General features: G+C 43.8%; 1 protein-coding gene across 3 annotated transcripts in view; it reads left to right on the forward strand.

Annotated features, from left to right (window-relative positions):
* The window catches only part of LOC308427852 (Krueppel-like factor 3), a 219130-nt gene that overhangs the window by 134113 nt on the left and 58492 nt on the right, over window positions 1-26525 (forward strand). The window contains exon 1 of one of the 3 annotated variants that reach the window (XM_080926108.1): window positions 14764-14812. The exons of the other annotated variants lie outside the window; for them this stretch is intronic. The gene's annotated coding sequence lies outside the window, so the exon portion shown is untranslated. Of the gene's footprint in view, window positions 1-14763; window positions 14813-26525 lie in introns of those variants that run through there. 3 annotated transcript variants of the gene reach the window in all.

Here is a 26525-nt window from a genome sequence, read left to right on the forward strand (position 1 = left end):
GAGAGGTCACAAGGCTCACCTCTCAGGTGCACTGAGTAATAACGATGACACTTGGGAATGCAATCGCTACTCTTGTTGAGGCTGTCACAACTCTAAGAGATGTCTTTATGGGGAAGGCAAAACCAACCCAATTCATGTGAGTCACACAGAAGGGACCACAGGACAGGAAATGGGCAGAAAAGAGAACACACTGGGCTGAGCTCCTCGATTAGCCTGTGTGGCTTTGGGCAAGTTGTGTAACCTCGCTGAGATTATTTTTACCTACAGAATGGCAAGAGTTGTGATTTTTAGGGATGGCAATAAATATCCATCGGCTGGAAGGATGATTGACAGAAGAGAAGCCAACAGAGTGGGAGATTCGAATTCCACGCCCTTGCCAGGCAGATGCTGAGCTGTGGGAAAGTCCCAGCACTCCCTCGGGGATGGGACAGCCAGAGCTGGCTTGGGGGTCCCTGGGCCTACGAAGAGGCTGAGGTCGTGGAGTTCTGGGTGCCCCTGGAAGTTGTGGAAAAGCTGAGAATGGAATCCAGGGCCGAGGACCAGATCCTGCCAGGGTGAGGAGCTCTAGCTGGTCCCTCTGGGAGAGTCCTCGGCTTGACAGGCAGGCTTGCTTTGGGTTTGGTGGCAGTTGTAGCTGGGCTAAGGGAGACTAGACAGCAGCTCTATAGGCAAAGGTCTTCATGGCTCCCCATGTCGGATCCTGATGAAAAGAGGAAGTCGGTGGTTTTATTTAAGGCATTTATTGTCATGGCGGAGTGGTTGAGTAAAACCATGCCCCACTTCTCAGGGTGGGCCTGAGGTTAAATACCTTGTACAGGGAGAAATGTCTGGGAAGGAGAGCTTATTGGCTAAGCCTCCAGGTACCTCATTAGAATGGCAATCTCTCTGTCTTGAGCCTATGTGACCACCAGTCACATCCTTTTCTACATGAGGGGGACTTGGGTCATTGACTTTATATGACTGGTGGCCACAAATCTATGGGGGGCTGCAGCTAGTGACAGGGAGCAGGCAAAGCTCCTGCCACTTCTTCAGGGTCTCAGGAGCTTCTAGCCTTAGCTCAACCAGGAAACAGGCTACCTTTCATGGTCCACTGGCCCACAGCATGGCTGTAGGAAATTTCCTACGTCAGCCACAGAAGACCAATAGCAAGTATCACATACATATGATGAAACACAGTGCTTTTCTTCAGCACTCTTGCCTTCCAACACAACTAAGAGAGGTTCCCGTTCACCGTTTATCCCTGTTCTTTAAAAAATACATGTACGTGTCATGTTTTATGAGATAGCATCCTACAGGTGGGTCTCATAGCCTCCTGCCTCAGCTCCACGGTGTTGACACTGTAAGCATGTGCCACCCTGCCCACATTTATGTGTTATTCTATTTTAATTTTTTAAATGTCACAGTGGGATAAATAAAAGAATATAGCCTAAAGCTAGCTAATATCCTGTCCCTGTTCAGACAGAAACAAAACATTGTTAGGTATTGATATTAAAGCTAACATTAGCTGTTGAATTCAGGGGAAAGACAAACCACAGGCTGAAAAAAAATGGTATTTGTAGTACATACAACCATATAATAGTATCCAAAATACATAAGGTTCTCAACAAATAAAAAAAAAAAAAAATGTGACTGAGAAACCCAAAGGGGAGGGAGCAAAGTAAAGCCAAGGACATAAACTGATGGATGGGGGTGTGAGAAAATGGGTCTAGCGTAAGAAAATACACATCCAAGCACCCCACTACCTGTGAGAAAATATAGATTCGGATACCACTCAGTGCACTCCTGAGACAGAATAAAAACAGGATGCTCAGAGATACCAAGTGTGGGTCATAATGTTAGGAAACAGGAGCTTGCCCACACCTCCAGGGCTCCTGATTTGTTATAATGGTCAGAGAGGTCAGACACTCACACCAGTTCTGAAGCTCTTCTCGTGACTCTTTTGGTGCCACAGGAGGATCTGGGCACTGAGACCCACACACTAGCCTGGTATCTGGTTTTCTAACTGGCCCCTTACAGGGTCCTGGATGTGTCTGTCCTTGACTTTATTTTCCATCTCTATCTTTCCCTTCAACATTTGAAACCAGTCCTTGAAATCAGTCACCTACTGATCTTTACCATTCTGCCTGATGTTTCAGATTCGGTGTTTGGTTCACCAAGGTGAGTGCCAGTTCTTCAGTAATTTGGCTTTTGGTAGTTGTATAGAACACCCCTTATTACATCCCAAATTATGTTGACCTCATGGGCTATGCTTCAGCAATGATCTGGGTAGTCAGGATTCTGATTTCTATCTCAAGTCTTTCTCTCTGATGCCAACCATTCCCCAGCCTCACTGCACTGATCAGAATCACCATGGCCTACACCTTCACGGTGCCTCTGTGTTCAGTTACCCCACTCCTCTCTCCTCAATCCAAGTTAAGTCACTGTCTTCCCTGGACCACACAGCTAGAGTGGCTTAACAGAGTTGCCAGTAAATATTCACACTACCCAGGGCTAGTCTCGTGTGGATGTCATACTGTGTCCTGACCGAAGGGGAGTGCCATTCTACCAGCCTTCCCCTGGCCCATCACTCTCCTATAACTTCCTCATGCCCTCCATTGTCCTCTGTTACTGGTCTGACATCACTCTTCCTTCTTCATCCTTAGCTGATGATGCTTCATATAGCACAAAGGTAACAGACCTCTCTAAAAGAGTGGTACTTTACAGTCGAGCAAGCTCTGCTAGCTGACCTTGTAGGACTCGAAGTGAGTCTTAACTACCGGGAGACTCCACAAGTGAGAAAGGAGAACAGAGTTTGATGCAAAATGCAAGAGGTTTATTTTCTGGCACATCAGAGTCAACCCTTAAACAACCCCTCATGGCGAGTGACTGGAAGGTGATCCCAAATGGCTATAAGCAGTTTTTATACTTTTTAGGGGTACAGGTTACATCAGCAAAGTTATAGCTTAAACTTATTGGCTAAGCATATTGACCTTTAAATCTATTGGCTAGCAAGTATTCAAACTCTGTCTGTGACCAGAGGGTCAGGTGACTATCAGTCAGTACATTTTGTGTTTTTTTCAAGAATATTCCCGTTCCTCCTGTGAGCGGTGAGTGGAGAATGGAACTCGGCCTAGCCTTGACCTGAAGTGGCCAGTTCAAGATCTCTGAGAAGTAAACAAACAAATTGCTGATTTCCACCTATAACCTGTTGAGCTTATTGACCCCATCTAGAACCTAGCATACAGTACTGGACTTGAAGCATCAATGAATTTATCTAGAGATTGACAAACTTGTGAGGACCGTCTTGTGGTCAAATTCTTTTGTGCCAGATTTGAGGTGTCTAGTGGTTCAAGTAGTAGATAGCTGTGTGCCATGCCAGAAGATGAATGCATGTAGAACTTAGGTAGAAAAAGGGAAAAAAAGGTTGAGGGGGAATAGACCTGGGTTTACTGGAAAGTGTACTTTACCAAGATTAAGCCAGTATGGATATAATATCTATTAGTCTTTATAAATATGTTTTCTGGGTAGGTGAAAGCCTCCTAACAGAGAGAAACAGTGGCAGTGGTAGCTAAGAAGATTCCAGAAGATATCTTCCCTAGGTTTGGCACCTCTAAGGTAATTAGATCAGACAATGGTCCAGCTTTTGTTGCCAAGGTAAGTCAGATATTAGTTCTTGGGGACCAATTGTTAAACTCAATTGACCTTGGAGACTGGTGCAGACTGGGTGGTGCTCCTTCCTTTAGCCCTTTTAAGGTTAGGGACATTCCCTCCCGCATTAACTTGACCTCCTTTGAGATACTATATGGGACCCCTGCTCCTCTCACCCTATTGGGGGATGTTCCTGAATTGACTTGCCATAATGATAGTGATTTATACATCAGACTTAAGGCTCTGCAGACAATTCAAAAAGAAGTCTGGGCTCCGCTGGCCGGAGACTGCTCACCCTTTCCAAATCAGAGACTTGATCTATGTGAGATGCCATCAAACCCTGACCCTCAAACCACGCTAGAAGGGACCATACCTGTTTTTGCTGACTGTGCCAACAGCAGTGGAGGTGTATGGGATCACAGCCTGGATACGCCTGAATGCAAAGGGTGAACCCACATTATCCTTGAAGCCCTGTCCGGGGGTGGTCTGGGAGAATGAGGACTAGGGTGCAGGTACCCCCAGCTAAAAAGTAAGCTATGCCTCATCCCGATCTATGTGTGCCTGGAATGAGCAGAGCAGGGCATGGGCCTGTAAGTGAGGAGGAGCTGATGGCTACTTTTTAATGTGTGAAGTTTTGAGACCACTTCCCACTCCTCATGGGATTTAACTACTGTAAGAAGAAATTCCACAAGTGGGGGACTAACGTGCAGCAGCTGTTACACAAGCCCATGGACCGGCAGGGCTTCTGGGTCTTTTGAGGTTCTTGGTGCCCACCCTGAAATCAACTGGGGAAGTCGTAGCTAAGAAGAAAAAGGGCCTTGTCTTAATTTCTCCTACAACCCCCTCTCCATCTGATTTACTGAAGCAGGAAAAAGAACATGTGCTTGAGAAAAGAGAAACACCTGGAGACTAAGGCTCTATCAATCTGGCTATGATAGTGGGCTTCTTTGTACCATCCTCTTGCGGATTGAGGCCTTGACTACCTCCATTGGTCCTAACTCTGTTAAAGTCCTGGCATCTCTGGCCTCTCGACACACTATGCCAACCCTTACAGCATGGCCCAGGGTGGTGAGTGGGGTTACTGCGGTAACCAGAGTGCCATCAATAATAGAGAATCTGTTCTCTCATCAGGATCCCCAGGGCAATGAGCATCTGCTTCCGAACCTTATAGAAAAGTCTTTTCTAGTTCTAAACTCAACCAAACCTTCCCTTAACACCTCTTGTTGGCTCTGCTATGATACAGTTCCACCATATTATGAGAATAGCTGCCTCGGGCCCCATAAGACAAAACAACACAGAGGGCTGTTGGTGAAATTCCCCATAATCTCTCACCTTGCAACAAGTGTCTGGGCAAAGACTATGAATAGGCACTGTCCTCCCAGAGAAAAAGATTTGTATCTCTACTCATGACTATAGGAGACCAGATGGGTATTTGATTCCCCCTGAGGATACCTGGTAGGCTTGCTCTTTAATATTGATCCCTTGTGTACATCTACAAGTCCTGAATCAGACCAAGAGGGTTTGTGTCTTAGTTCAGCTGATGCTTTGGCTAGACCTATTGTTTTTACAGCAAGAGGGTTAGTTTCAACTCTGATAGGACCTTTGATTATCCTATGTTTGCTCCTAAAATTTGGTCCTTGCATTTTGAATCGCTCAGTTGCATTCATCAAGGAGCACCTTAACACTGTGCAAATAATGGTGTTCAAATAACAGCATGAGGCTGTGGAACAAGATGACTTTTGATTTCAAGATAAAAATGGTGGCCGAGAGAAAGGGAGGAATGAAGGACCCTAGGGGCTTTTGCCAGTCTTAGACCTCAGGTCAAGGCTAGGCCAAGTTCCATTCTCCACCCACAATTCTTGGGAAGAGCAGGAACATCCTTGAAAAACCACAGAAGGTGCTCATTTGACCCTCTGATCCCATGGCCTGTCACATGCTTGCTAGCCAATAGATTCAAAGGCTAATACGCTTAGCCAATGAATTTAAATTATAACCTTGCTGATGTAACCTATACCCCCTAAAGAGTATAAAAACTGCTTGTAACAATCTTTCAGGGTCGCCTCTCCTCTGGATGTAGGCCACCCCAGTGCACTGGACCAATAAACCTCTCTTGCTTTTGCATCAATCCCTGGTTTCTTGTCTCATTCATGGGAGCCTCAAATAAATAAACTCAATTTGGGTCTTATAAAACCTTCATGGTCTTGGAGACATTAAGACCATAGATGCCAGAGCTGTGGGCTGTGGGTTATCTGCCAAAGAATGCTGCTAACAGGGAGTAAAATCAGCCCCAGAGGGAGACAGGTATTATTATATTCAACAAGATTGAAAGGAGTTGTAGATCTCACCAGGGACCAGACTTAGCTTGGAGAAGGGTTCTGAGAGAAGGGTTTCCGGGAACAGAGAATAGAAACAACTCAAAGTCAAACTGAGGGTCCAAGATATCGGCCTATGTTCTGTTGGGGACAGCTTTCCAGCTGCTTCCCCCCCCCTCCTCTCCCCTCCCCTCTCCTCTCCTTTCCCTCCCCTCCCTTTTTCTCCCCTCCACTTCCCTCTCCTTCTCCCATCATCCTCCCCTCCCTCTCCCCTCCCCTCCCTCTCTCCTCCCCTCCTCTCCCTTCCCTCTCCCTTCCCTTTCTGTTCTGCTTTCTCTAGAGATCTCCAGACAGCTCTCTCTCTACTTTCTGCTCAAGACTGTTCTCCAAGCAGCTCTCTTGCTGTTCTAATTCTTTGGATAGCTGTCTCTTGCAGACCACAAGTTCAAGTTTTTATTTTACATAATAAAAGTTTCCTTTTGGATTATCAAATTAATCAACATTCTGAGACCCAGCCCCCTTGGCTCTTAGGAGAAAGCAACCACATTTTCTTTTTTTAGCTTTGCAAAAGAATTCAGTGATCTGCCCACCTCTCTTAAACTTAGACTACAAACTATCTGGGTGGGATCTGGTCCTGAAATTAGCATTTCTACCACACCTGGGCCAAACTTTGTTTTGTCCCAAGCTGACACAGAACTCTGGAATCTGCCTTTGTAAGCATAAATAAAAAACCGTTGCTGGTGGTCTCCAGTGATCACCACTCCCTAAATCTCTCTATCTCCTCCCATAGTACCTTTCTGACAAGTTGGCTTACAATATAGCTGTTTCTGTTCCTTTAGCGCTATGAAGCCCCTTATACAATTTATATTGCATCCTTATATTTTTTGAGAAATTATATATTTTTGAGCCCATGATTTTAGAGTTAGTTTTTTTCCACATCCTTAAGAACTGTCCTGACAGTTCCAGTACTTAACATTTTACTGAGAAATTAACCACACCTTTGCCTTCCAGACCTGTGCTGTCTCTGATTATCATAGACTCAGTAAGGTTAGGTTTAACCTGACATTCCTTGATGCAGGAACATAAAATAGTATGTACATCATTATACAAACAATCTTTATTCCCACAGCAACCACTGACATTTGTGAAGACCCAAACCTGTAGTTCGCTCGGCTAGTTTTTGGTCTTATTTTGGTCCAATATTTTCTCACTGTGTTCCCTTCCCTGTTTTGGAACTATACTATATACCATGATATGTTAGAAGGGTGTGATCTGCTTTTTTATTTTGACTGTTTTGGTGAATTACAGTTTGGAGGCTGTATGAAGCTCGGAAGAGACTTTGAACTTTTAAATATGTTGATGCTGTGCTAAACTATGAGGATGTTTAAAGTTGGACTAAATAGCATTTTGCATCATCTTATGGCTACAAGCCTATGGGAGCCAGGGAGTGGAATGTAGTGATTTGAATAGGTTGCCCCCCAATAGATTCATGCGTTTGAATGCTTGGACCATGGGAGTGGCACTACTAGTAGGTGTGGCCTTGTTAGGGTGGGTGTGGTCTTGTTAGAGTGGGTGTGGCAGGAAGTTGTTGGAGGAAGTCTGTCACTGTGGAGGCAGGGTTTTGAGGTTTTGTATTTATACTCAAGCTCTGCCCAGTGTGGAACCTCAGTCTCCTCCTGGCTACCTTGCAATCAAGTTGTAGAAGTAGGCTCCTCCAGCCACATGTCTGCCTGAGCACTGTCATGCTTCCTGCCATGACAATAATGGACTAAACCTCTGTAGCCAGCTCCAAGTAAGTGTTGTTCTTTATAAGAGTTGCTTTGGTCATGATGTCTCTTCACAACAATAGAAACCCAAACTAAGATACTGTTTTAATGTCAACATTATTTTTCCTTAGTGTAGGATTTCTCACCTACACATGAGGTTGCAATTTTCTCACCTCTAAAAAGCAAAGACCTTCCTTGAAGGCAGTTTCCTCATCCTTGTTCCTCCTCACACCAGAACATAACTAACTTTTTCCCATTCACTGTCACTAATTAATCTTCTTTTGTTCTGCTAGATATACACCGATCCTTGCTGCTCAAGAGAGATAGCTCATTAACGGACTATCGTAGAGCCAAATAAGAACACAAGGTTTCATTTTTCATCTCATTTAAATTAAAGATGTAGCTGAAACATCTTTTTGGGGAAGGGAGTTCAAGGCTAATTATGTATCTCTGGCTGTCCTGGACTCTCTTTATAGGCCAGGCTGCCCTTGAACTCACAGAGATCCACCTGCCTCTCCCTCCTGAGTGCTTCGACTAAAGGAGTGCACTACCACCACCCACCTTGGTTGAAGCATCTTAAAAGGTTTTCTTTCTGGGTATTCTGGTCACCCACCTTCCAGCCCTTTTCTTGAGTTCTCTGTGAGCTCACGGACATTCCTTCCCACTCTCTCAGGTCTTTTCTTTCTCAGATCTTCTATTTTGATGATGAGAATCTATCACTGGTTCACAGGGATAAATGGCATAGTTCCTTATTGGTCTTTTCATGAATCTCCACTCATTCATCCCCATTCATTTCAACAGACTAGACTCAGACCCCAGAACTATGACTCTTCTTTTAAAAAAACATAACGGCTCTCCTACTCAAAAGTATAGATGGACTTCAATCCTTCCTACCCACCACACTCTAGGCCTTCTAGGTTCTACAAAACCTTTATTCCTCCTAGTGTGTTATCAAGTTGGGACCTCCAGGGTAGACGCAGCATTACTTGCTACATAATACATGCTTTTGAAAAGTTGTGTTGGAAGCCTTGGGGGGAATCACTCAGTGGGGAAAGTGCTTGCCACAGAACTGTGAGAAATGGAGTTTAGATCCCCGGAGTCCAAGTAAACACAGGTTAGGCTTGGTAGCCCACCTGTAATTCTATCCTTGAAAGGCAGAGATGGGAGTCTCAGAGCAAGCCAGCTGTGGAGACTAGACAGATCAGTGAGCTCTTCAATAGAACAATAGGTTCTGTCTCTTTAAGGTAGAAGAACATTTGAGGATGATTCTCAGCATCTACCTTTTGCTTGCATATCATGTGTACCCACATGTATGCACACTCCCACACATGTGGACACATACATGTAAGTGTATGCACACTCCCACACATGTGGACACATACATGTAAGTGGTGTACACACACACCCCACATACTCATAAAAAAATGTTGAATAAACTGATCAACCATGCTGAATCACAATGGACAGCAATTGGGACATGTCTGGAGAGGCAGCCCAACTACCCTATCCCTAACCTTTTGGAGGAGAATATATACCAAGGTAGTTATTGTAGCATTCTCTGTAAATGGGTATAATACAGAGCACACAACATATCCACTAATCGCTACATGGTGACATTGGCTAGATGTCTGAAGGACATCAAAAATGAGTGTCCTGGAGCTACACGTATGAACATGATTGATTCTCAGACTGGGGATACAGCCCAGTTGGTGGAGTGATCACCTAGCATGCAGGAGGCCCTGGAGTTTGCATTTGTAACTTGGGTGTAGTAGAGAATTCTTGTAACACAGCACTTGGGAGGTAGGGTGAGGAGAATCAGGAGTTTGCGGTCATCTTTGTCTACACAGCAAGTTTGAGGCTAGCCCGGGATACCTGAGACCCTCAGGTATCAAATAAACAAAGAATTTAAGGTTGAATTAACAAGTTTCTATTGTTGCTTGTAAATTTCTAAATAGTTTACAGATTTATGTAGTCACTATTTAAACACCTGTAGCATTTTAAATAATTGTTATACATTTATAGGTAAGGATATTGGCAATAAACATACACCAATGTGGGTGAAGAGATTCACAAGTAACTACCTCAAGCCAGTGACGACCTTCGGAGAAAGAGGGGAAAGAAAGGAAAGGGCTTTCACACAGTGAAATAAATATGTCAAAAAAACTTAAAACCTGATACATCTTAGCATTGTCATGGCACTATTTCCCCTTTGTGCCCACAAATGAGTATTTATCCTGTTATCTTTGACTTCTCTGTATGTTTTAGACAGTTCAAGATATTTTTAAATTAGTGGGGGAAAAAAAATCTCTTGCAAAAAAAAAAAAAAGTAGACTGTCTTAAAAGACAGTGAGGGCAGGCTAGCTTAGACGCAACTGCCTTTGAACATAAGGGCATAATTTAGTTTCAGAAGCACCGGTAACCGCGTAGCTAGGACTATTCCGGTGGTAATTGCTGCACCAGCTTGGTGTTTACCGTCAAAAGAGAAAAAGGAAACGCTCCCGGTCTGACTGGGTTGCAGCCCAACAGCTACCGCAGAGGCAACGACTGTCTCTAGGATGCTGACATCATCGGTTCACGGAAACATACCTGTCCCACCTGAGGCACAATTTAGTAGGAGTCACAGCTTCAGGACTGGAACAAGCGAGGTGTGGTGGGAATGCTCTGTGCTCAATTTTTGAAGTAGAAGGTGGGGTACAGGAGGCAAGCACTAGATTAGGTTTTCAGTTGTGGCAAAGACCAGCAGTTCAGGTTTTGTCTTTTACTGTCTATTGTAATGCTAAGTTCAGACTCCCTACACCCAGGAGTCTGCAGTGGAACTAAGTGACCCTGCCCCAAGGTATTTCTGTTTGGTAAATAAAGATGCCAACAGCCAATAGCTGGGCAGAAGAGACATGGAGGGGGGATTATGTTTTTCTGGCTTGGGGTCAGAGGAGAACCATAAGGATTGGCCAATAGGAGTTAAGAAGAGCCCAGATGAAACATAGTAAGTAATAACTCCAGGTCATCGATAGAAAAGTAGATTCTAACAGCATGGAGGGCAGATATTGAAAGGCCGGACTCTCCGGTCAGGGATCCTCCAACCTCAAAGTGCGTGTTCTCCGTACCTCCCAGGAAAGGCGACACCCCAAATCACTCACGAGAACCGGTCTTGATGCAAACTGCAAGAGGATTTTTATTCTGAGCGCACTTGGGGCCCACAACCGGTTCGCCATGTTGGTGTAGGGGACTGCGAACCGGGAGGGCAGAATCGGGACAGATTTTATATGGCTCACTACAAAACCTGCCAATCATGGCAAAGCCCGCGAATCACAAACCAATCATTTCATAGCAAAAGTCTGTGAGTTACAACCAATCATTGCAAAGCCTGTGACTCACAAACCAATCATTTCCCTATAGTCTCAGAGGTCTGTATTTGTGTGGTCTCCTGGGTGGGGATGGCAATGGCGGTCAGAAGTCACTAGGGTGGGGGGTTTCTACAGTGCAGTTTGCAGAAGCCAGGTAAGCAGTTAGTCAGCTTATCTCCTGTTAACTTTCTAGGCCCGGCTTGCGTATCCAAGGGCCTGTCCTACACCCTTTTATCCAGTTTCATACAGAAAGCAGGCTCTGGAACAGCAAGGAGTATGACCTTATATCTGCTTACCAGCAGAGAGCAGGGTCTGAAATTTGAGTTATTTAGGGGTTCTTAGGTTCGAGGTTAAGGCTCCTTTAGCTTGGGGTCCTTGGAGGGGTTAGGGTATATTTTTTATCCTTTCAGTATCTGCTCAGCTCTTGTGCTGATTAAGGCTCATTGTAAACATAAAGGTTGTTCGTGTCTTTTATTTGGAAACTAAATGGTCAAAGGCAGGGTAGAAACCCCTTGTCAGGATTAAAATTTTCTACTTCAACCAACCTTGAATTAAAGTGGTTCCAGTTTTTCTATGAATATATAAATTAAAAGCCGTGTAATGGTGACAAACACCCTTGATTCCAGCACTTGGAAGGCAGAGGCAGGTAGATCTCTATGAGTTCGAGGCCAGCCTGGTATACAGAGAGAGTCCAAGGATAGCCAGGACCGTACAGTAAAGCTCTGTCTTAAACGAGAGAGAGAGAGAGAGAGAGAGAGAGAGAGAGAGAGAGAGAGAGAGAGAGAGAGATATGAAAATAAATAAATAGTTTTAATTAACTTCATTTTTTTAATCCATAGGGAAAATATAAGGAAGGAAGCCAAAGTGACTTAATTATAGAGTAATCAGATACATTGTTATATAAACAAATTATGATGTAGATTGTAGTAGAATGTTTTGAATGATCCATGTTGACCAAGAACAATGAGTACCAGTAAGGAAGAAAAATGTCATAATCTTGCCTTAATGTTTTTTAAACTTTTAACACAAGGTGTCACTCTGTAGCTCATGCTGGCCTCGGGTTTGCTGTGTGGCCCTGTCTGTCTCAAACTTGCAATTCTTCTGCCTCAGTCTTCTGAGTTCTGGCTTTATAGGCTTGCCCACCATGCCCACCTTTAGCATTGTGCCATTTTAATGAAAAGAACTGTGTGTGTGTGTGTGTGTGTGTGTAAGTGGAGAGGAACCACAGTAGATAGTAGTGATCCAGTGACATACCCCTGCAATCCTAGTGACAAGTTCAAGAACTGCCTGAGCTACATAAGCAGTTCAAGGACAACCTCGTGTTGCGCGCCCCACTTCCCGCCGGCAGGAAAAGGCGTGCAACAACAGGATTCTTCTGCAAACAACCTTTATTGTACAACACTCTGAGCAGGGGACCCCACGTGGAAGAAAAATGCACTGCTTATATATGCCCAGGAGACTCGTGTCACTACCTGATTGGTGCACCCTCCAGTAACTCATTAGCATGCCCCGAGAGCGGGCTGTGACGTATGTGGCACATGCACACTAAGTCTCTTGGCTGGGCAACAGCTCTGTTTGCTGAGTCCTCGGCGGGAAGCCGGTGCCATGTTTGGGTGCGGCACAAACGGCTCTCTACAACCTCACAAGACCCTGTCTCGAAATAAGATGAAAAAAATCAGAAAGGTTAGGAATGTAGCTTATGTCTAGCATGTATAAAGCCCTGTGCTAACCCCTAGTCCTGACAAAATGATGGTGAGGACGATGACAGTGACATTAAAGGGATGAGAATGAGGTCGTTCCCATTTTCTTCCATTTTGAATTTATAATTTATTTAACTCTTAGGCAGAGGAATTCTTTATTCAGTTGAGACTGAATACATAATACTAATGTGTTCAAATTTGCTGATGGGCATAAAAAGTCAGAAAAAAAAAGCTGTAGGCTATTCCATATCACATATTATTTTAATGTTCTAAAATTCAAAGGAATGACAATTTAAAAATTTTAAAATGCAAAGAAGTTGACATACTTTTGTGGAAACCAGACTAGAAAATTAATGGCTTTCTAGTAGAAAGAGATTTTAAAACTGGCACATTGTATGATTAAAAATGAAATAAAACTTCCAGTCCCACACAAAGGTGCACTTCAGAGCATTTAGAAGTGACACACAATGGGTAGCAACCAATATGGCCCGGCAGCAAACAATGGGAACCAGGGTCTAAGGGCTCAGAACACTCAATACCAATAGCAAGACAAACCAGGTATGACTTCCAGCCCCGTTTAATAGAAGCAAATGGAAATACCTCAGCTATCTTAGAAATCCAAAAGTATCTTGAATATCCTCACTCAGAGCCCTTCCCACTCTGAAAATTTTTTTTCCTAAAAAGGAAAAAAAAAAAAAAAAGAGAGAGAGAGAGAGAAAAGAAAAAAAAATAGCAAACTTCCTAACAAAGGCCTGTCTCAGGGTTTTACTATCATGATCACACACCATGACCATAGCAACTCTTTTAAGGACAGTGTTTAAAGCACTGGCTTACAGATTCAGAGGGTTACTCTATAATCATCAAGGCGAGAGCATGCAATGACCAGACAGCCATGGTGCAGGGGGAGCTGAGAGTGCTACATCTTCATCTGAAGGCGGCTAGTAGAAGACTGACTTCCAGGTAGCTAGGATGAGGGTCTTAAAACTCACACCCACAGTGACACACCCACTCCAACAAGGCCACACCTCCTAATAGTGCCACTCCCTGGTCCAAACATATTCAAACCATCATACCAACAACTGTCTCCTTAAAGTTAAGAATGCCAGTATCTTGAATGATACTGGGGTGGTGAAATATCCCCGCAAAGTTCTATTCTAACAGGTTTGTTTGTGTTTTGCAACTACCCAGAAATGCACAGCAACTTTTCAAAGGAGAGGAAAAGAAATGGAAGCTGCCCAAGAAAGAGAGAGCAGCTTACAAAGAGAAAACCAGAAAGGCAGCATGCAAGAGAAATAGTAACCAGACAAGCCTTGAAGGCGCATACCTTTAATCCCAGGCAGAGGCTGGCAGATCTCTGAGTTCAAGTCCAGCCTGGTCTACAGAGTGAATTCTAGGACAGTTAGAGCTACACAGAGAAACCAAGTGGTACACCCCACACACCCCACCCTACCCCCTGCTGCATGAGAGAGAGGGGGACAGAGAGAGAAAGGGAGAGGGAAGGGGAGAGGGAAAGGGAGAGGGGAGGGAGGGGAGAAGGGATGGAAGGGAAAGAGGAGAATGAGATTTTGTTTGCTTAGGACAAATACATTTTTCCACGCCAAGCGCAAATGTGCAATTCCCAGGACAAAGATAATGAATTTGGGCTTTGATCCATATTTTCAAGCTTCTAGAAAGTGTGGCTTCTGGCTCGTTGATTGATTCTTCAAGTTTTTGTTTCTAGTCACATCCCACTCCGGTCGCTGACGTGGTCAGAGAATTCCACCTAACTTAGAACCCAGGAATCCCACCGTTAAGGTAGGGGACGTCTTTCCTTACAACGTGCAGGGCTCCCCTGGGGCTTCGTAATGGAAAGCAGGGGACCCCCGCGCTATGCTCCGACCACCGAGCTAAAACAGCGGAGTTCACTGCAGGTCAGGGCGTAGTGGGGCCGGGCTGGGGCGGAGGAGGGCGGCCCGGGGCGGGGAAGCTCGGCCGGTCCCTCCCCTGCGGCCGCGTCCCCGCCGGTCCTGCCGACGTGGCGGGGCGGGACCCGGGGCTCCCGCGCGCACTCGGCCGGCCAAGCGGTAAGAGCCGGGGCTCCCTCTCCCCATCCCCTTCCCGGGCGGGAGGGGACCGGAGCGCCGCGACCCCTGTCCTCTGCGGGTCGTGAGAAGTCATCGGAGGAGAATGGTCCGGAGAAAGCAACTTGCTTGGGGACGAAGGTCGGGGAAGGCGTGGGCGGCGCGGCCGAGGGCCCTGAGTGGGTGCGGGCGTGTGAGTGTGTGTGTGTGAGTGTGTGTCGCTCCGTGTCCACGCTCATGCACACACCCACACGCCTGCACGCCGGGTCTGCACCCTCGTCCCGCCTGGGGGTTCGCGGTCTGCTGCTGCCAGAGTCTCTACACAAGCCAGTCTGAAAAGTTTCCCCAAGTGTCCCAAGTCTGGGCAATAGGGTCCTCCCAGCGCCTCCCAGAGTCTCTGAGGGATCCAGTTCTTGCTGGTTAGAGACCTCCATTCCTAGGGTGGGCCTGTCTTCGCCCTCAGAGAACCCGAACAGGCCGTGACCTCCATCCTGGTCATCACCCCTCCTCGGCCTTCCAACATGCCTGCGCTCCTGCCCCTGCAACACCCCTAGGCTAGCACCACGTGCATTCCCAGGACCCTCTTGGGCTCCCTCTTACCCACCCCAAAGGCAGCCCCTTTACCCAGCAGGCTTGTCTTCTCCAAGGAATCTGGTGAGTATCTCCCAGCCATCACTCCGTCTGCACTTGGATTTCACCGGGTTTTCTTAAAGAAGGAGGACTTTCGGCAGACTTTGGGAGCACTATCTGGGCAGTGTCATTGGTGTACACCCTGAACCTCTTGATAGAAGCTGTTTTTAAAATCAGCATACCCTCAAACTCCTCCCTGGGAATTTAGAACAAGAGCCAAACGGTCATCCCTTAGTTCGCCTGACTTCCTAGTGACTTTCCTCCCAAACCCATATTTCCAGGCTCTTTCCTTCATTTCCTCTATCAATCCTAAAATGTGCCCATTAACTCCTCACACTGAAAGCTGACGGTGATCGAATGAAACTCCAGGGGTGGGGTTTAGAACACAAGTGAGCCAGTGGAGAAGGAATTCGGGGGTTCAGATGTGTAAGTAGCTATTTCTTTCACCGGAGCAGGCTGATGTGACACATCGTTTTCTTTCAAATCATTATCAAGCACAGTATATTTCAGTTGAGTAAATATTTGTGGGTTAGGACGAAGCTAGGTCTCATGGTTCACGGGCTTGAAGGGTGATACAGAAGAGACTTCGAAAGGCATTAGGGAAGTCTGTGAAAGTCCCAGGAGAAGAGACGCAGGAGCAGTTAAGACAGGAGGATGCAGAGTAGACAAAGAGCAACTTCAAAGTTAAGGATGATGACACTAGGTGCTGGGTAGCCACGGGAACGGAAACATCCGTGGAGGCGGCCAGCCTGGACGTTTAGGAGCAGTGTGAGCACTAAAGGCTAGTGTGAGGAGACAAAAGTATAAACGGTGTTGAGTTGCAAGAGATTGGCTGGCCTTGGATGGTGAAGGGCCACACAAACACCCCTGTTAGTATTTATTTGTGTGTGTGTGTGGGGGGGGGTTGCCTGTATATGTGTGTTTGTGGGTCATGTATATGCAGTGCCCACTGAAGAAGGTGCTGGATTATCCCCGGGGCTGGAGTTAAAGAGGGTTATAAGCTACTGTGTGGGTGCTGGCAACCCAACCCACACAAGTCCTCTGGAAGAGCTAGCTGCCTGTGCTCTTAACTGCTGAGCCATCTCTCCAGCCCCCGCTTAGTTTATAAGCAACACAAATACAGTTCTTTTCTGTGCTTCCAAAAATACCTGCCAGGTATAGAGACAGGCCTGAGGTCTGAGTGTGTGCACTGTGAAAACTGGACAAATCTGGGAGCTCTGGGTTTACCCTGGCTCTTCTCCGAGCCACACTTTTGTAAAATAAGGGAGGCAATCTGGGACAGAGTATCACGTTGCCACATTTGTATCTCAGTATGTGAGACCACTTAGAAAGTAAGCCATCTACTGTCCCTACGTTTTCATGACATTATAATACCAAGAAAAGCACAGGTGCTAAATGGCTGGATGAAGGCGGAGCCTCACTTTCAATAAATTGAGACGTATGAAAACCTTGACCGCCCTCCACTCACTTTTCTCTGCAGTCAGGACTTGGGGACAAAGTTTCCAGATCAGGTTATCCATCTCAGAGTCACAGAGGAGGGAACTGGAAGCCCAGTGAGAATGAGTGAGTTGTTTGCCTAACAAAGAGACACTGCAGCCAGACCCAGAGGCCACTGTCTGGCCTTTTCATTTCAGAATCCAACTGTTCGTCTGTCCAGCCTCGGGTCTCAGACACACGGAGGTGCATCCTGATGTCTAGAGCTCATTTCTGATGTCAGGCATTTGCACATCTTTGCCAGCCTGAATACCATGGCAAAGGCATGGTCAAGATTCTCCCTTGCTCTAGTTCAGGGTGTTGCTTACTATGCTGTCCCGCAGAGTTACCGCTCTAGGTTTTCTTCCTTCTTTTAATTTATTTTTGTTTTCAGTGCTAGGAGTCAAACCCAGTGTCTTATACATATTAGGCGAGCACTCTCCCACCAAGCTGGCTTTCTAATGGTTCTGTCGCAGTGTCTCACACATCTCTCATTTCTGAAATGTGGTCCCTTAGGCCTTCTGCACTTACTTGGGGTGCCATGATATAGCTGCTCCAGTGGTTCTAGGGGCATTTTAGATGATGAATAAATTTGCTCATGAAAAACTAACTCATTCCCAGCCCACAATGGCTTCATTATGTAACCCCCTTCCTCTCCTTGGAGTTTCCTGAAGAGCTTCCTTGTTTCTGTGGGCCAAAGTCACTGACATGGTGCAGAGATCGGAAGAGACTGGATAGGCAGCACTCACCCGGGACACACGGCGCTCACTCAGTCCCCGGGCCCTGCCCTGGTCCCTGCTCAAAAACAGCTGTCCATTGAGAACACAGTTTCTGGTGGTGACAGACAAAAAGGCACAGTCTTAAAACCGGTGACATGTTCCCCATCACAGTATCATTCAGAACCATCGAAGGTCTGTCTGGGGCTGGGGCTCGGTGGGCAGGGTGCTGGCTTGCTGCCTGAAGTTCCAGTTCCACCCACAGCAGTGTGTAAAGCAGGTGTGTTGGCGAATGTCTGTAATCTGAACACTCTGGAGGGGACCGAAAGAGAATCAAAGGTGCAGGGTCATCCTTGGCTATATAGGAGGTCAGCCTAGGCTAAGTGACATCCCATCTTTAACCAAAAAAAAAAAAAAAGCAAAAAAGAAAGAGGGGGGGAACTATTGTTTTATTCTTTGTTTTGGGAGGTAATAGAGAAAAACCTGTAACGGAAAAGAGAAAAACATGAATTAGATAAATGAATATAGATTAGGAATATAATTAGAAGTTTAAACAGGGCTTAACCCCACAGTCATTTTGACCATTGTGCAATGTAGGTGTTCTGTAAATTCATTGAACAACCCCCCACTGAACACCTTATAGATGATTCTTTGCCTGTTTCTGAAGGATTGGGTTTTTTTTTGGGTTTTATGTGTATGTGTGTGTGTGTGTGTGTGTGTGTGTGTGCTGTTGGTTGAATACAGCACAGACCCCAAGAGGAGACCTTTAACTGCAGCAGCTTTTCTGCACTTTACGTAAACTAACTAAAGGACATTTGGCCGGCAGAGGTAGCTGCGGGCTGGGGGTCCTGACCGGTACTGCTTCCCTCACACAAAGGATGCTCACACAAGTCTCCCTGGACTCCTGCTGAATACTTACTTGTAGGCTAGCAGTCAGGCTTGGTTACAGCCTGTCCCTGGAAGCTTGTGGTCCTTGCTCATCATCTTTTCAGACCTATATGCTAGAGCCAGGGCTGAGTCGGTGCCTAGCTAGATTGGCTTTAGAATTTGGCAAGGACTTAGAAAAAAAAAATCCCAACCCGAAAGACCTTGGGCTGTTGGGCTTAATATAATTTAGACCCTGGACATAGAAAGACAGGGGACATCAGGGCATGATTTCTAATGGAAGCACATGTCTTAAGGACTTGCCATGCATTTAGAAGTAAATTTCTGTGCAGGCCTGTGCAATTTACCACACCCTAAAACATCCATCCAAGTGGCTGACGGCTGATGCCTCTCACGGGATAGACACCTAGTGATAAACTGTGAATGCTTACTAAAGACCTCTGAGATTGTATGCCTGGACTGAGCAATATTAGCCAATTAGATATTAGCCAATCATCGTAGGATACAAATGAAAATGTAATTAGCATGTAATAGGTCATATGGCACATGCCACAATATATTAAAATACCCGTGAGTGTTAGAATAATGGAGTATCCATTGTGGTTTTAGTTTACCCACTAGGGGTTGTCATGGCCACATTTCTTTTCATATTCCTGCTAACAGAAAAGTGAAATTGCTGTACACAGGGATATACACCCTTAGTCCCAGCACTCAGGAGGGAGATGCAAACAGGTCTCTGTGAATTTGAGGCTAGCCTGGTCTACAGAGGAAGTTCTAGGCCAAGTCTACATACAGGCCCCATCTCAAAAAGAAAAAATAATAATAAAGAAAATGAAGTTGATTGGAGATTATTAATTACCCAGGTTAATAATAAGTGTGTTCAGAAACAAGAGTATCAGATAAGGTCTATGACTAGCTGCAGTTGACAAAACAGAAATAAATAAACAAACCAAATCAGGGATAAAAATGATGTTGATGTGTGGATGCGCTTGCTGTTCCTTCTGGAGCCTGTTCTCCAAGTACTATCTGGAAGATCAGGAAGAAGACAAGAGGAAGAAACATCTTTCTTACTCTTTAGGACCCTACCCTGGGGCTAGATAGTGCTCTGTGTGCTAGCTTAGGCTAGCACATTCCTGTTTCTGCAGCTCTCCCAGCCACACGGTATGTGCTGCCTCTTCAGCGACCCACCATTCTTGATAAGCAGTAACTGCATGTGAACAGAAAGGCTCATCTATGTTCAATAAAATTTTATTTACTCAGGCAGGGAAGGGCAAAGGGCAAGATTTGGCCAGCAGGTTGGACTTTGCCAACCCCTTACTCCAGGCCAGGCCCAGCTCACAAAGAAGTTTCATTATCGGCTTCCCACTGACAATACCTTTTCAAGTGTCCCCTGATATCCAGTCCGTTCCGTCTTGCTCCTGTGACCCAACACAACAGTCTCTCTCAGCCCAGTGGCCTCCGGCCATCTTTACTGCTTCAACAAAGGTTTCAGAATCTCCCACACCCAGCACTGACTGCCTTAGATCTCAGACACCAGCCAGAGCACCGTGAGTAACCTCTGCCTTTCCCAGCTGTAGACTTGCTTACAGAAGGGTTGACATCCCAAAACTCTGTACTTTAGATTGAAAAGAAACTTAACTTTAGAATTTATAGCTAAAGTTTTCTCCCAGTGCCCATGTTTTTAAAGCTTAGTCTCTAACTTGGAACTAAGCGGGAGATAAGAACTTTATATTTTTTTTAAGAATCTTCTTCTCTTAACTATGAAGACATTCTGACTAACATTGTGAAGAAATAGATAGATTAGGGTAGCTTGTATTTTTTGGTAAGTTTTGAAGTAAGAACCTAAAGAGATGATATGCAGTTATCTGCAATCGATTTTATCCATTGAGTCATTCCTGTAAGCCCAGCCTAGTTCCCTATAAAAGTAATAAAACCTATTGCATCCTGAGATAATTTTTTTCTTTTATTTTATTGGATGTAGTTTTTTTTACATTTCAAATATCCCCTTTCCCAGATTCCACTCCATGCCCTCTATTCCATGGCCCTCCCCTGCTTCTATGAGGGTGTTCACCCACCCACCCATACGCCTCCTGCCTCCCCGCTCTGACATTCCCCTACATTGGGGCATCAAGCCTTGTCAGGACCAAGAGCTTCTTCTACTGATGCCCAACAAGGCCATCCTCTGCTACATGTGCAGCTGAAGAAATAGGTCTGTCCATGTGTACTCTTTGGATAGTGGTTTAGTCCCTGGGAACTGTGGTTAGTTGACATTGTACTTATGGGGTTGCACCCCTTCAACTCCTTCAATTCTTTCTCCAACTCCTCCATTAAGGACCCTATTCTGAGTTCAGTGGTTGGTTTTGAACATCTGCCTCTGTATTTGCCATGCTCTGGGAGAGTCTCTCAGGAGGCAGCTATATCAGGCTCCTATTAGCATGCACTTCTTGGCATCTGCAATAGTGTCTGGGTTTGATGACTGTATATGGGCTGGATCCCTAGGAGGGGCAGTCTCTGGATGGCCTTTACTTCAGTTTCTGCTTCAAGTTTTGTCTCTATATTTCCTCCTGAGAAATTTTTTGTTCCCCCTTCTAAGAAGGATTGAAGCATCGGACTTTGGTCTTCCTTCTTCTTGAGCTTCATGTGGTCTGTGAATTGTATCTTGAGTATTTGGAGCTTTGGAGCTAATATACATGTATCAGTGAATATATACCATAAATGTTTTTTTGTGACTGAGTTACCTCACTCAGGATGATATTTTCTAGATCCATACATTTCCCTAAGAATTTCATGAACTCATTATTTATTATTTTTAATAGCTGAGTAGTACTCTATTGTATAACTATACCACAACTTCTGTATCCATTCCCCTGTTGAAGGACATCTGGGTTCTTTCCAGCTCCTGGCTATTATAAATAAGGCTGCTATAGCATGTGACCTTGTTATATGTTGGAGCATTTTTTGGGGGGGGGTATATGCCCAGGAGTGGTATGGCTGGGTCCTCAGGTAGTACTGTATCAAATTTTCTAAGGAATTACTAGACTGATTTCCAGAGTGTTTGTACCAGCTTGCAATCCCACCAACAATGGAGGAATGTTCCTCTTTCTCCACATCATTGCCAGCATCTGCTGTCATCTGAGCTTTTGATCTTAGCCATTCTGACTGGTGTGAGGTAGAATCTCAGGGTTGTTTTGATTTGCATTTCCCTGATGGCTAAGGATATTGAACATTTCTTTAGGTGCTTCTCAGCCTTTCAATATTCCTCAGTTGAGAATTCTTTGTTTAGCTCTGTACCCCATTTTTAATAGGGGTATTTGATTCTCTGGAGTCTAACTTCTTGAGTTCTTGTATATACTGGATATTAGCCCTCTATCGGATGGAGGATTGGCAAAGATCTTTTCCCATTCTGTTGGTTGCCTTTTTGTCCTAATGACAGTGTTCTTTGCCTTACAGAAGATTTGAAGTTTTATGAGGTCCCATTTGTCTAATCTTAATCTTAGAGCATAAGCCTTTGGTGCTTTGTTCAGGAAATTTCCCCCCAGTGCCCATGTATTCAAGGCTCTTTCCCACTTTCTCTTATATTAGTTTGAGTGTATCTGGTTTTATTTGGTGGTCCTTAATCCATTTGGAGTTGAGCTTTGTACAGGATGATAAGAATCTATTGATTTGTATTCTTCTACATGCTGACTGCCAGTTGGACCGGCAACATTTGCTGAAAATGCTGTTTTTTCCAATGGATGCTTTTAGCTCCTTTGTCAAAGATCAAGTGACCATAGCTGGGTGGGTTCACTTTTGGATCTTCAGTTCTATCCCATTGATCTATCTGCCTGTCTCTGAACCAATACCATGCAGTTTTTATGACTTTTGCTCTGTAATATAGCATGAGGTCTAGGATGGTGATTCTCCCAGAAGATCTTTTATTGTTGAGAACAATTTTTGCTATTCTGGATTTTTTTGTTATTCCAAATTAGTTTGTAAATTGCTCTTTCTATCTCTATGAATAACTGAGTTAGAGTTTTGATGGGGATTGAACTGAATTGTTGATTGCTTTTGGCAAGATGGCCATTTTTACTATATTAATCTTATCAAGCCATGAGCATGGGAGATCTTTCTATCTTCTGAGATCTTCTTCAATTTCTTTCTTCAGAGACTTGAAGTTCTTATCATACAGATCTTTCACTTGCTTGGTTAGAGTTACACCAAGGTATTTTATATTATTGAGAACTATTCTGAATGGTCCCATTTCCCTAATTTTTTTCTCAGCCTGTTTATCCTTTGGTTAGAGGAAGGCCACTGATTTGTTTGAGTTAATTTTATATCCAGCCACTTTGCTGAAGTTGTTTATCAGTTGTAGGAGTTCTCTGGTGGAATTTTTGGGGTCATTTAAGTATACTATTATATCATCTGCAAATAGTGATATTTTTACTTCTTCCTTTCCGATTTCTAACCATTTGACCTCCTTTTGTTGTCTAATTGCTCTCACTAGAACTTTCAGTACTATATTGAATAGGTAGGGGAGAAAGGGACTCCTTGTGTAGTCCCTGATTTTAGTGGGATTTCTTCAAGTTTCTTTCAACATTTGATGTTGCTACTGGTTTGCTGTATATTGCTTTTACTATGTTGAGCCTTGAATTCTTGATCTTTCGAAGACTTTTAACATGAAGGCATGTTGAAAATTGTCAAATGCTTTCTCAGCATCTAATGAGATGATTATGTGGTTTTTTTCTTTGAGTTTGTTTATATAATGTATTATGTTGTTGAACTTCCAGCCTGCATCCCTGGGATGAAACCTACTTGATCATGATGGATGATCATTTTGTTGTATTCTTTGATTCAGTTTGCAAGAATTTTATTGAGTACTTTTGCATCGATATTCATAAGGGAAATTGGTTTGAGGTTTTCTTTCTTTGTTGGGTCTTTGTGTGGTTTAGGTATAAGCATAATTGTGGCTTCACAAAAGGAGTTATATAGTGTTCCTTCTCTTTCAATTTTGTGGAATAGTTTGGAGAGTATTGGTATTAGGTCTTCTATGAAGATCTGATAGAGTTCTGCACTAAACCCATCTGGTCCTGAGCTGTTTTTGGTTGGAAGACTTTTGTTGACTGCTTCTATTTCTTTAGGGGTTATGGAGCTGTTTAAATGGTTTATCTGATCTTGATTTAACTCTGATACCTAATATCTGTGTAGAAAATTGACCATTTCATCTAGATTTTCCAGTTTTGTTGAGTAGGATCTGAAGCTTTTTCGAATTTGCCATTTCTGTTGTTATGTTTCCCCTTTCATTTCTGATTTTGTTAATTTGGATGCTCTCTCTGTGCTCTCTTGTTAGTCTGGCTAAGGGTTTATCTATCTTGTTGATTTTCTCAAAGAACCAACTTCTGGTTTTGGTGATTCTTTGTATAGTTTTTTGTTGTTGTTGTTTCTACTTGGTTTATTTCAGCCCTGAGAGTGTTTTTTTTCCCTGCTGTCTACTCCTCTGGGATAAATTTGCTTCTTTTTGTTCTAGAGCTTTTAGATGTGCTGTCAAGCTGCTAGTGTGTGCTCTCTCCAGTTTCATTTTGGAGGCACTCAGAGATATGAGTTTTCCTCTTAGCACTGTTTTCATTGCATCCCATAAGTTTGGGTATGTTGTGCCTTCATTTTCATTAAATTCTAAAAAGTCTTTAATTTCTTTCTTTATTTCTTCCTTGACTGAGTTATCATTGAGTAGAGCATTGTTCAACTTCCATGTATATGGGGACTTCCTGTTGTTTTTATTGTTATTGAAAACCAGTCTTAGTCCATGGTTATCTGAGAGGATGCATGGGATTATTTCAATCTTCTTGTGTCTGTTGAGGCCTGTTTTGTTACCAGCTATATATGGTTAGTTTTGGAGAATGTATCATGAGGTGCTGAGAAGAAGGTATTTTCTTTTTATATTAGGATGAAATGTTCTATAGATGTCTGTTAAATCATTTGGTTCATAGCTTCTGTTAGTTTAACTGTGTCTCTGTTTAGTTTCTGTTTCCCTTATCTATCCATTGATAAGAGTGTGGTGTTGAAGCCTCCCACTATTATTGTGTGGGGTGCAATGTGTGCTTTGAGCTTTAGTTGATTTCTTTTATGAATATAGCTGCCTTTGCATTTGGAGCATACATATTCAGAATTGAGATTTCATTTTGGTGGGTTTTTTCTTTGAGGAGTATGAAGTGTCCTTTTTAAAAATCTTTTTTGATAACATTTGCTTGGAAAATTGTTTCCAGCCTTTTACTCTGAGGTAGTGTCTGTCTTTGTCACTGATGAGTGTTTTCTGGTATGCAGCAAAATGTTGGGTTTTCCTTATGTATCCAGTCTATTAGTCTATGTTTTTTATTGAAGAATTGAGTTAATAATGTTGAGAGATATTAGGGACCAATGATTGTTGTTTCCTGTTATTTCTGTTGTTACAGGTGGAATTATGTTTGTGTGGCTGTTTTTATTTGGGTTATTTGAGAGAAGATTACTTTCTTGCTTTTTCTGGGGTATAGTTTCTCTCTTTGTTTTGGAGTTTTTTATTTATTATCTTTTGTAGGGATGTATTTGTAGAAACATATTGTATAAATTTGGTTTTGTCATGGAATATTTTGGTTTCTCCATCTGTGTTAATTGAGAGCTTTGCTAGATATAGTAGCCTGGGCTGGCATTTGTGCTCTCTTAAGATCTGTCTTAGTTAGGCTTTTATTGCTGTGAACAGACACCATGACCAATGCAAGTTTTATAAAGACAACATTTAATTGGGGCTGGCTTACAGGTTCAGAGGTTCAGTCTATTTTCATCAAGGCGAGAGTATGGCAGCATCCAGGCAGGCATGGTGCAGGAAGAGCTGACAGTTCTACTTCTTCATCCAAAGGAAGCCAGGAACAGACTAAGCATCCTCAGGCAGCTAGGAGGAATGTCTCCAAGCCCAGCCCCAACAAGGCCACACCTTCTAATAGTGTCAGTCCCTGGGCCAAGCATATGCGAACCATCACAGGATCTATACTCCCAGCCCTGCTGAGATGTGAAGGGAGATTAGAACTTAAAGAGGTGGGCCCCAGTAGGAGAAATACCAGTAGTTGGTGATGTGCCCTTGAAGGAGAGTGAAACACAGTTCTTCTGTTTGCTTCCTGACTATGAAGGGAGAGGTACCAGGCACAGTGTGGCATTCATCCATGTTACAGTGTGTGAGCTCACTCCAAAGTTAGGGACTAACTGGGCATAGACCTCCCAAGAGGTGACTCATTTCAAGATGTAACACTTTCATTTCCACAGATTGATTATCTCAGGAACTTGTTATAGTGACAGAACATATCTGAGACATGAAGGATTGTTTCATCATAGCGTCATTTGAAAGACCCTGCCATAAGGGCACAGGCATTCTCTATGCAGTCTTAAGTGTTTAAGCATATTTCTTAAGCGTTCTCATATATGCTGAAACACATATGTAATATACATACTAATATGTTATATTTAATTGGTAATTGAGAGAATAAATAATCATAATTATAATAACAATATTTTATATATAGTCAATATCCTTGTCTTCCTTAGATTTTCAATATAATAACAAAAATACCTCAAGTAACTTTATTCAGATAGTTTTGTTTGGCCAAGATGAAGCAGAAGCAAAGCATTCTAGGAATTCAGAAGAATCATTAAATCTAGGTAGGAGACACAAAAAATGAACAAGTGATGGTTTTACCTTAAATATCCTAGCAAAACAATGCATTAGACCAAGACGGAGAAAATAAATACTTAGCAGATACCCTATCTTGATTAGCCAGTACCAAGGTCCAGAGAGTCCTGCATGTTTTCTGGGCCCACCTGTTGTCCAGGATTAGATTTTAATACCAGCTGCAGTCTGTTGTAAATGTGTCTACAGACAGTAATGTTGTCTCATTTAACGTTTGGAATGGAATAGTGGGAGCTAAGCCTAATGGGCTCAGACCTCTGATGGTGGTAGAAGTGTGTGGCTTCATGTCAGCAGGGCTAGGAATACAGAGCCTCTGGGATGCATC

The sequence above is a fragment of the Micromys minutus genome, assembly GCF_963924665.1.
Source record: "Micromys minutus genome assembly, chromosome: 1".
In the NCBI taxonomy this organism is placed as follows: domain Eukaryota; kingdom Metazoa; phylum Chordata; class Mammalia; order Rodentia; family Muridae; genus Micromys; species Micromys minutus.